This window comes from Aythya ferina (assembly GCF_964211825.1).
Source record: "Aythya ferina genome assembly, chromosome: 12".
Lineage (NCBI taxonomy): Eukaryota > Metazoa > Chordata > Aves > Anseriformes > Anatidae > Aythya > Aythya ferina.
In genome coordinates, this window is record NC_140308.1 from 2209540 (window position 1) to 2220691 (window position 11152).

The window sequence follows — 11152 nt, forward strand, 5'->3', positions numbered from 1 at the left end:
AATTTTAAACGACCACTGGAATAACAAGGCTTATTTCATTCGATGGAATTACCTGAGTTATTTTCGAGAAACCTTGGAGAATATTATTTGCTCTAAATAGTTAAAGACATCAGTAAAGTCAGAGTGTTTCAAACTGAAATCACAGCAGTAGGCAGATCAAACTAGGCGCTGGCTGGCACTCATCTTCTCCGGTTTAACAACATCCATGCTTCTCCAGCATAAAGAATCAGAGAGTTCTGTACTTAAAGCCATGTAAAAGATCGCTGAGAGGCTTTAGGTAGCGCACAAATGGCTTTTATGTTCCTGGAAGCAGACAGGCTGCAGAAGTGACCTGTCGTTGCCTAGATAAAACAAAAGCAACAGCAACCAAGCCCTGCCCCTTGGCCGGCAGCCTGGTGCTCGAGCCACGCACAAGCCTCGAGGAACACATGTGCAGCTCCCGCATCGTGGCCACATCACGTTCCTGACAGCACGCTACGCCAGCACGGCTCGCTGAAAAGCCCCACTGGTGGAATTCAAACCCAAAGAGGTCACTGAAGGAATCATCCCATCCCCTGCTGCTCTGCAAAGGAACGGCGCTGCTGAGGCCACTTCCATCTGGCTGACCCGCTCCGCGTCCAAGGCTGCTGCCGCCCTCCTGCCAAGAGGCTGGGCACACATCTGCTGGCAGATCTGCGTGGTGGAGCACAGATGCTAAGCCACAATTCTCTCCTCTCATCGCCACATCCACTCACCGTTGTAGAACCAGCTCTTTAGAGAGGGAAAATGAACGTGGAGCAGGCTGTGGGAACGAGACACGCACCTGGCCCTGGCCCCGTCCCACATACTGTGAGATACCCAGCTTGGCGCTGCCTTTTTGCAGGCAGAGACGCTTAAAACTGGAAGATTACAGGATTATTACAGGATTAGAAAGTTTCCCTTTCCCTTTGCAAAGTTACTTCGCTGTAGCTTTTGAAGGTTTTGCCCTGGAGAGCTATTCAGCCCGAGCACAGGAGATGCCCAGGACAGCACCTGCACTGACACACGGGCTTGCCAGGACCCTGAAAAGCACCCCAAAGATTTCACTTCAGTCTGCAGATCCTTGATGTCTGGCTCAGGCTCAGGGAAAACTTGTGCACAAACACTTAATTCTTCTGTATTCGTCTTATCTCAAGCAGAAACTTGATAACAAAAGGGAATAAATAACATTTCCTATTTTTTCCTACCACGTGCGCTACTGGTCTATGTACTTGAAAAAAATTCTGGTCTAGCACTTCTGGTGGAAGAAGCCAATGCTGTTACAGGCTCCTACTATCAGGAAGCACCGTGGCCAACAAAAGATCTACAACAACAAAAAAGGTAACCTGCTCACTCAGAAGTCTTAACAGATTTCCCTCCTGCAACCACTTAGAAAAGGAAACATCCAAGCTCCCAAAACAGACCTTAGCATTGCTTTAAAACACAGGGATAACGCTATCACGTTTTCAAATTCTTACAAAAATATTTATGAAAATAATGTGAAGAGCATCATGTAAGTAGAAAAGCACAGATAGGTCTTCTTCTGAAATACTTTCATCACTACAGTCCAACCCTGTTTTGCCATTCCCCCTCCCTCCTCCAAAGAAAAAGGTAATTCCAGCGTTAGACGTGCAAGAGTATCTATCAGTGGGCCCTTAGAGCTAAGGTGACACACGTAGCAGACGTGTTTATAAGGAGCAGGGAAGCAAGTGGTGTTTTTCTTTACAGTTTCTATGAATTCACACCATGGGAAAGCAGATGTGCATTTTTTTTTTCAGCATGAGATAAGGATGCTCAAATTTTCAGAGGAAACCTTGACCATAACTTATTTTTCCCTTAAGTAGTTTGGGTTTCTTCCCTTTAAGTAAAGGTTTTTTTACAAACAGGAACCGAGATAAAGGAGTTTTGTCCAACATACAATGTCATAAATTATTTTATTTGAAGTCCCAAATGCAAAGGATTTTATCGAGTTAATCTTTTTATGCATGCCCGCTTACTGTCTTCTCATGCAGTCTAACAAGCGGCGAGCAGAACTAAGCGCTTAACAGTAGCTTTGAAAAAAGCTAGAACTGCAAGGAAACAAGTGTTTGACGTGACTTTTAAAGACATTTTATTATTTTTATTTTTACTTGAAGAAAAGAGTGTGATTTAGCTTTTAATGAATATGTAAAGACCAGAAAACAAATAAAATTACTTCAGTAGATAACAACTATCAGGTTCCAAACTAGAGGAAATCAAATCTGTGGGAAAAAAATTTATTGGCAAGGTTTGGCATACACAGACATTTTGTCATTCTAATCATTTGATTCACATTGTCTCCTACAAGTAGCTCCTGCTGTTCTGCTCAACTCACAGAAACCGTTTCTGTAGATCTCTAGGGCAAGAACTTCTGTGCACAAAGAAATGCCCATCTCCTCCTTCTAAAATGAATGTCATCAGAGAGCTTTTAATTTGCTTGCTAAGGAGCATCATAGGGACTTCAACTGAAGCCATTCTTCAGTGAAAGATACGAGGACATGCAAGTTCTGAAAAAATAAAGGACGTGTATTCTTCCTGCACAAATGATGCTTTACAAGTTCAGGGCAAAGCTGAAGACCAGAGATGAGGTGAAACCCTTGCAAATGTGAGCATGTTACTGTAATTAACGTGAGTCTGAATCCCACAGCCGAGGACCAATCTGCAAACTCAGGGTAAACCCGAAGTAGCTCTCCCCGCTACAAGGAGGTGCGAGCTCATCTTTCCTCACCTCATCTGTAGAAAACCATGTAAAACGTGTATGTCGTCCTGTGCTAAAAACAGCCCAGGCAGGAAACACAAGCCCTCCTGCAGCACTCTCAGCAGAGCACATGCTGACGGAGCCCTGTCAGCTATGAACGTTGGCAGTCGGCGCTCGCCGCGTTCCTGCTGTACTCCCAACACACCCCACTACTCCTTTAAGACTTAAAACCCGTTCTATAACCACACCATTAATACATGGCTTAATAATTAAGGCTCTAAAGCCAGTTTCTGTTATGATAAAAAAAATATAAGCTAAAAACAAAGACAGAAGTTACAAAATATTTTCATCCTCTAAAGCAGATGGAATATTAACGCTTCCAGAATCCAAACACCATCTTTCGCTCTGTTTGATAAATTAGCTAGACGTTCTTCCTAACATCTTCTCATGCATTACTGAAAACTGAACTGCTGCCAAGAAGCCATTTAATGTATGGAGCAAGGCTCTTCCAGTTCCAGGATCACATACTCGTTATTCTGGTCAATTTTTATGGACAACCATTTCACAGGTACACTAATATTTCCTAACCTAGTAAATCCATTGCTTCAAGAGGCACCATTACAATGTTATTAAGACAAGTTTTTTTATGCTTGTTTATTTTAAAATCTTATTCTAAGTACTCAAAATCCTACAAACACATTTTATCTTTGCTTCTTGACAGGCTGAAGCCAAAAGGGTACTGCAGCTCAAGTAACCTCAAGCAAAAGGCAAAAAAATATATATATTTATCATTTTACGATAAATTACCCCATTATCATTTTACTGCAATTGAGAGCTGCTCCAGCTGAAGCACTCAGTTGCTAAAGCCCCTCCAAACTTGTCTCCTTTTGAAAAAAATAATTCTTCCCTTGAGAACTCTAAAAATAAACTGATAGTAGAATATACCCACAGCAGGATAAAATTACTATATTTGGTAGCGTGCACAATTTCCCACGATACGGGGATTAAAAAAATAAATAAAATAAACAAGAAGAAGAACCACTTGAAGATACAGAGGGATGAGAGCTGTGATGGGGGCTGCTCTACCACACCTAGCACGATCAGGGTGGAAAACCCCAGCCAGGACCGTGACAAACCCTTTCCTCTGACAGGGGCAGGGCACGGCAGCCCCTGCAGCAGCCCCCTGAGGGGAAAACAGAGGCAGGGGCTGGGGCTGCCCCTTCCCTCCCCCGTCCCCCTGAGGGCCGGGGGCGCACCCCGGGCTGGGGAGAGGCCTCGGCCGGGCTCCCCGGGGAGAGGCAGCCAGAGCAGGGCCCGCGGAGCCCCCGCACGGCGCGGGGACCGTCCCGCTGCCCGGCTGAGGAGGAGGAGGAGGCCGCGGCCTCCCCCACACGCCCCCCCCGGGGCCTCGGCCCCTCCCCGGAGCCGCCGCCCCGCGGGCCGGGTGCTGGCTTGGCCCCGTGAGGAGGCGGCGGAGGGGAGCCGGAGCCCCTCGGGCCCGCCGGGAGGCCCCCCGGGAGCTCGGCCCCAGCCGGCCGGCGGCGGGGCGCCGCGGTTACCGTGTGCGGGGCCCAATTCTCGTGGTGTTTGTCGGGCGGCTGCGATAATGGCGTCCTTCCTCGCGAGACGGCTCCGGCTCCGCAGCGCGCAGGCTCCGAGGCGCCGAGCCCGCTCGGCCCCCGCCCGCCCCGGCCGCCCGCGCCTGCGTGCCGACCGACGGGGCTCGCAGCCGCCCCTCCGCCGCCGAGCCCGCCGCGCCGGACTACAAGTCCCAGGGGGCTCAGCGGCCGCTCCTCGCTGCCGGCCCCGCCGGGCAGGCCGGGAGCTGTAGTACGCGCGGCTGCGGCGGGGCGTGCTGGGAATTGGAGTCCGCAAAGCGGCAGGCCCGCAAGGCACACAAGCACGCTTCACACGCCTTTCTAGCACCTTACTCGCACTTTACCCACTAGTTACTCAGCCTTTACGTGTTGCTCACACCTTACTCACACTTTACCCACTCGTTACTCAGACCTTACATGTTCCTTGCACCTTATGCACTCCTTACATATTCCTTACTCACACTTTACCCACTCGTTACTCAGTCTTTACATGTTGCTCACACCTTACTTGCACCTTACTCACACTTTACCCACTTGTTACTCGGACCTTACGTGTTGCTTGCAGCTTACACGCTCCTTACTCACACTTTACCCATTTGTTACTCAGATCTTACGTGTTACTCGCTCCTTGCTCACACCTTACACACTTCACATCTCACACTCCTCACACACCAAATGACCCTCATGCCCCTCACACACCATATACCCCTCACACCCTTCACACTCCTAACATACCTCACACACCTTACATACCGTATACCCCTCACACTCCTCACACACCTCACACCCCTAATACACCTCACACACCATATACCCCTCACACTCCTCACACACCTCACACCCCTAATACACCTCACACACCATATACCCCTCACACACCTCACACACACACACCACACACAATGCCCTCCTTCTCTCCCCAGTGTCCTGCTCCCCAGACACACACCCGGCCCTGACACAGCCCCGAGGGCTCCCCAAGACCTCCTGCTCTGACTGGGACACCACCTCTGATGCAGACTCTGCCAGGATGTCTGACAGTGCAGCAAAATAAACACTTTGTGTGGCGGTGCCCCCAGCCCACGTTCACATACTGCTAGGCACAGCACTGCAAACCCTTCTCTGGCAGTGTCTCAGGGCTGTTGCAAACTCCAGTGTCACCTCTCTTCTTTATTATGTGTTTCCAGGCCTGCCAAGCAAAGTAGCTGCAGCATTTGGCCAGTGCAATTGTCAGCAAGCAGCTTATATACGTATCTGCGCCTCAAGAGCCTCCCGCAGGGCGCTGTTCATGCACTGACACGCTGCCTTTCCCTACGCCTTTCGCTGGTCCTTCCACTAAATCCCTCCCTGCTTAAACAGATCCTGAGCGGATGATGGGATGATCTGAATGTGAGCTGTCACATTAGGGAGAAAAATGTCACCACGCTCAGAACGCTGCTGAGGAATTTGGAAGTGGGAATTTGCTAAATTAGCTCAGCAGTCTGATTTTTCTGTTGCCTTGTTCCTGCATTTGCTATGAGAACAGAATGACTGGGCGAAGGTGGAAAACCTTCTGTTAACCTTATGGAAATGACAAAAATATGCAAAAAGCATGAAAGCAAGCACGGAGGAGGAATGTAAGGAGCTCTTAAAGAAGATAAAAAATAGATTACTATTTCCTTATATACCACAGAGATGCCCAAACAAGACCATCACTAGATGTCATTTTTCAGCCTCTGCATGACCAGCAGTGACTTTCAGACTTTCACATTAAAATGTTCCTCATTGAGAAGCTTAATTCAGCTCTGCAGTGTCACGGTATGTGATTGAATCCATTCTGGTTCTGCAGTAACTGGCTGTGCCAACATCTACAGACCTACAGTTTGGAGTCGATGCTGTGGTTGTTGGATTAGTGAGCTGAAGTGCTGTTCTCGAGCATTGTAGATTTACTGCGTTTAAACTCAAGTTGTCCACTGCAGGACTTTTTTACATGTGTAAACAGTGCAAGCCACAAAAGCACTGGTTTCTCAAGTGCTTCAGACCCCAGGAAACAAGCAATTCCTCCTGCTCATCTGTCCAGGAGCTATGGGGAGAATCAGAGAACAGAGCATCTTTCAAGCAGGGAAATTTATCCTGACACAGGCATGTGCCCTGTGCCTTTCTTAGAAAGACATAGGAGTAACTGCTTAAACTGGTGCTTCCGGTATTAAAGAATTATCACAAGCCTAAAAATTAAGAATTGGTACTTTAACCCTTGCCTCTGCTTCCAGATTTGCAAATGTTCAACTGAGTCCATGAATTTATTTAGTGTGTTCTTCTCTTTCACAAGCAGATTAGGAAGTTCAAAGGTTAAACTACTTTTAAAGTGACTTTTCACATAGAATTATTTCATGCTTTGCTGCACAGATTTGCCCTGTAGCACATTTGGCAAACTCAAGCAATTTCCAGGTCCCAGCTAGAAAAACAACTGTAGAAATGTCAGTGAACGATCTCTGCTGTGGAAATTTGATAGCAAAAGCTTTTGCCATCATAATCTGAATCCATCATAAAAACTGTCCTGTTTCCTCATCAATATGTTCCCTTCCAGAAATTATTAACTTACATTCTGCTAAGGATGTATAGCTCCTCTCTGTATAGCCAGAGAGCTTGGCTAAAGTAACACAAAACAGAAAAACTTTCATTGTCATAAACCAATTACGCTATTCACCTGTAGCCATCGAAGTAACTGTAGGAAATTCTGGCAGGATCCAGCTGACATCTATATCTTTAATCACAACATAATAAAAATAAAACAGCAATTTAGCACTAAGACAGGATACAGCACTACCTCCTGCTGGAGAGTCAGGCTGTTCTGATCATTACAGCGATCTCAAATTCCTTTACTTCTTGTAAGCATTTTGTGTTTTTTCCCTCTTTACCAAAGATAGTGCTTTAGATTTTTTCCTCTCATTTCTTCCACAGCAGGGAGAGTTCCCTTTTAAAATGTTAAATTACACCAATAAATCATGACGAGACCCTGCTATCACAGCCTTGCTCCCCTTGAGATTCCCACAGACAGGTATGACGAGCTCTTCACACAGCAATGTGTACGACAGAAACACTGATAAACAGCAGAATAAAGAGGATCTTCCTGCTTACAACCTAAGAGCGGAGACCTACTCTGTGCTTAAACTGGAAGGGCCAAGCTTGGCTTTTAGTCTTTAATTTAGTCTTTAATTTACAATACATGAACAACTTACCTAAGGATAACCAAGTGTTTCCCATGATTCATAAAAGCTCCTACGCTTTACGAGCTTTCAGAAATGTGCTCACCTGAGCATTTGTGCAATAATGGATTGAAATTCAGTGTAGGACCCCTTTAGTGAATGAGGGCTTCATGTTACCATGGAATAAAAGATTGCTTCTGAGCAAGCACCAGGAAGAGCATGATATGCTCTAAGTTATGTTCTGATTTAAACCATGTTATCTTCTTCAACTGCCCATGTCAAATCTCCTCTTATATTCCCTCCCTCTTATAAAAACGAGTAAGAACTTTGGGTAGTAATGCATCATTTATTTTTTTTATATAGAAGAAAATACATGCTGTTGACTTATTGTCCCAAATTAAATAACGAGGTATTTCTTTATTGTTTTACTTCCTCACCTTTTTCATGCTCATTTTTCAGCCTCTCTCCCTCTTGCATTTTGTATACGTGCTAAATTTTATCTGTCACATTATGAAGAATCATTTGGTTCCAGGAAATATCTAGCTTATTTTACCTTTGTATCAGCATTCATTTACTATTGTTTCCTAAGGAACTTGCTGTTTTCACATGTTTTTGTGTGGATCAAAATAAGATTAGTATCTCATTCATTGGTTTCCTTTTTTTTTTTTTTTCATGGCTAGAAGAAAAAACTTACCATAGCATCAAAGGTAAAAAATTAACACACTGTGCACACAATTTTGCAGCTGCATCAGCAGTAGGAAAACAAAGGTTGCCAAACAAAGCGTTTGTTTAAACAAGTGACAGGCATTCATAATTATACTCACTGCTGAGCATGACAATATAGAAACAAAGGCATGAAGAACACCGAAGATGTGATTAGGACATAGAAGTAACTCCAGAGCATTTGCCATAGGAACTTTGAAAGAATAACTTTCCTTTCCACAGATAAATATCCTGTGCTATCCTTGATCACATACTATGCTATTACATATATATAAATACAAAATAAAACTCCCTTGAAAATTCCCTGTTTATTCAGTTTCTGGTTGAGTTACTTTATTACTTTTCTTTATCCTAACTTTCATAGCTGGAGAGGGATGGAAATAATGTCCTTGTGAACACAGCATGCACTGTCTTGTGACATGGTGGTACTTAAAGTGGTTGAATGAATATAGAAAAATTTGTATACTTTTTTTTTTAAACAGGGTTAATACTCATCCTATCTGTAAACTTGCTGTAGCATCTCTCAATTATAAATTGATAGGAAATCTCTGCTGTTGAAACCTGTTATCAGTTTTCTTCATGAGAGTACACCCTTCCTCATCACTGATTCTTCAGATACCACACCCATTTTCAATACTCTCAGAATTAGTCTTTAATTGTATTTATTTATTTATTTATTACGGAAAGCAGGTGAGGATTATGTGTGTGTTACTCCTGAATCTACTTCTTCTAGCTCTATGACTTATGGCAAGACACAGACATTTTCTGTTCTGACTCTTATCTCTCTTTGTTTCTGCTGAGTAAACTACATTTCACTCCCTGAAGATACTCCTAATTTTCGTGAGTGAGGATAGAAGAAAAGGCTTCTTCTTTCTTGAATCAGGGAGAAAAACATTGTTCCCCATTTGGTTACCCAGTTGGTCAAAGTTCACAGTTGTGTAAGGTCATCTGTGCCAGACTGAGAAATAAGATGAGAAGGGCCAGGCATGATCTCAATGTTCTCTTATTTATTTACATACTGTTCCATCTCCCTTTATACATCATGGAAAAAAAAAAAAATGATAGGAGGCTATTCCCCTTCTCAGAAATCTGTCATTCTAACAAGCTCTGTGTTCGTACTTTGCCCATCTGTGATCTTCCCAGGATCATGCTCACAGCTGTTTCTGCTGCCCTTTTACCTCTGTTACATGGCTGATATCTTTGCCCAGTATTTGCTTGTTTGCTAGCTTTGTTCAGGTTTGCTGCAGTCCATGTTTACTTGGTCGGGTACCATTATTACCATCAGTCTTTCTGAATCCACTAGACATTATCTCCTAGTCCCAGACCCACATTTGTTTAAAATTATTTGCAATGTAGCCTGTTTTTCAGGTGTTAAAGGTAAAACAAATTAAGTGTAAATCTTTATCAGTGGTGGGAGTCTCATCAGCAAGTTTTATGTAACAGTGCATTTGCTGACATGCAGGGCAGTGGCGTTGCCATTCAGAGCAGTCCCAATGAGCCAGATGGGCTCAGGAGTTGTAACAGAGACAAATGCAAAATCCTGCATTTGGGCTGGTGTATTCCTATGCCTCAGCACAACCTAGGGACTGAGAAGCTCTGGAGAGAAGCACTGTGGATCCTGTCGGCCAGGCTGAGCATGCATCAGCAATGCACCTCGTGGTGCTGAAGATTAACAGCTCAGAGGGTTGTGTTAGAAAGAGCATGGCCAGCACGTCAAGACAAGTGACCATTCCCCCTCTCCTAAGCACTTGTGAGAACACATGTGGAATGCTCTGTCCGTTTTGGGGCTCCTGTTGCAAGAGAGAGAACAAAAAGCTGGAGAGAGCAGAGGTGGTTAGGGGGCCAGAGGGATCAATCACATCAACAAAAGTTCTAGCAAGTTCTGGACATGAAAGAAAAGCTCTCCTTCGGCTGAAGTAATATGTAACCCATGGGAAGCGCGTGCCAATCCACAGAGAAATGAGTGTTAAAGCCCACAGAGAAACGATCTGACTGCTGACAGCTACCCCAGGTAGTATTTTTAGCCACTGCAAAGGTTTCCCACGGACACCTCGCAGCTTCCTACTCTTTGATTGATCATCCTGTCAGCTGTTATAAAACAATAACTACATGAGGAAAATGTTAATTATGAAATCACTTTGTAGCTTTCTAACTATAGTAAAATTGTAAGCCTATTTTTTTCCCTGGAATTTTTGGGTTTGGCTTGCCAATGTTGCAAGTAAGGCAATATTAGCACAGGAACACCCTTGCAAGCATAATGCCAGGAGAAACAGATTTCTTCAGAAACTATGGCTGAAATATTCTATGGATCAGGAAATGAAGAGATTTTTTCCTCTGTCTTCTCTGAAGTCTGAATTCCAAATGGTGCAGAGACAGCACGCTGGGCATAAAGATAAAATATATTGTAATATGGACTCCTGTGAAAGGGGAACTAAGTGCCACGTGGCCAAGAAGCAAAGCCAAAAAATGGAATTGAAAGATGGGAAGAAGAGCAGAACATCTCAGGTGTAACGGCTTCCCTTCACATTGTTAATGTGCTCACATCTGTTTATACTCTGAGCTGTCTAGGCTTTGCACTTCAGCAAGGAGAACACGTTTCTCCCCAGTGGCTGCACTTAACTTCCATAATCCTTGTCCTAAAAGCAACAAATTTTTGCTCCCTGCTGGTTCTGAACTGAGCTTGGGGCTTCACAGAAACAGCTGTAAATAATAAAGTACATAAAGTGCATCGGCCACTTTTCTTTCAGGAAAGAAAGCTGTTGATTCAGAGTGATTTGAATAGTTCTTCAGTGGAATCAAAATGTTGATAAGGTTGTGCAGAATTAAATGAATACAGAATGTACATACTGGCAACCCTCGAGTAAACATCAGAAAGAAAACAAATATTGATCCTGTCTGTCCAGTCTGAAGGCCCTTACAGTAAAGTCAGACGGGTA

General features: G+C 44.4%; 1 protein-coding gene across 4 annotated transcripts in view; it reads right to left on the reverse strand.

Moving 5' to 3' along the window:
* Nucleotides 1-4409, reverse strand: part of BANP (BTG3 associated nuclear protein) — a 146495-nt gene extending 142086 nt beyond the window's left edge. For all 4 annotated transcript variants that reach the window (XM_084533043.1, XM_084533041.1, XM_084533042.1 and 1 more), the window contains exon 1: nucleotides 4273-4409. The gene's annotated coding sequence lies outside the window, so the exon portion shown is untranslated. The remainder of the gene's footprint in view (nucleotides 1-4272) is intronic.
* Nucleotides 4410-11152: the final 6743 nt, after the last annotated feature.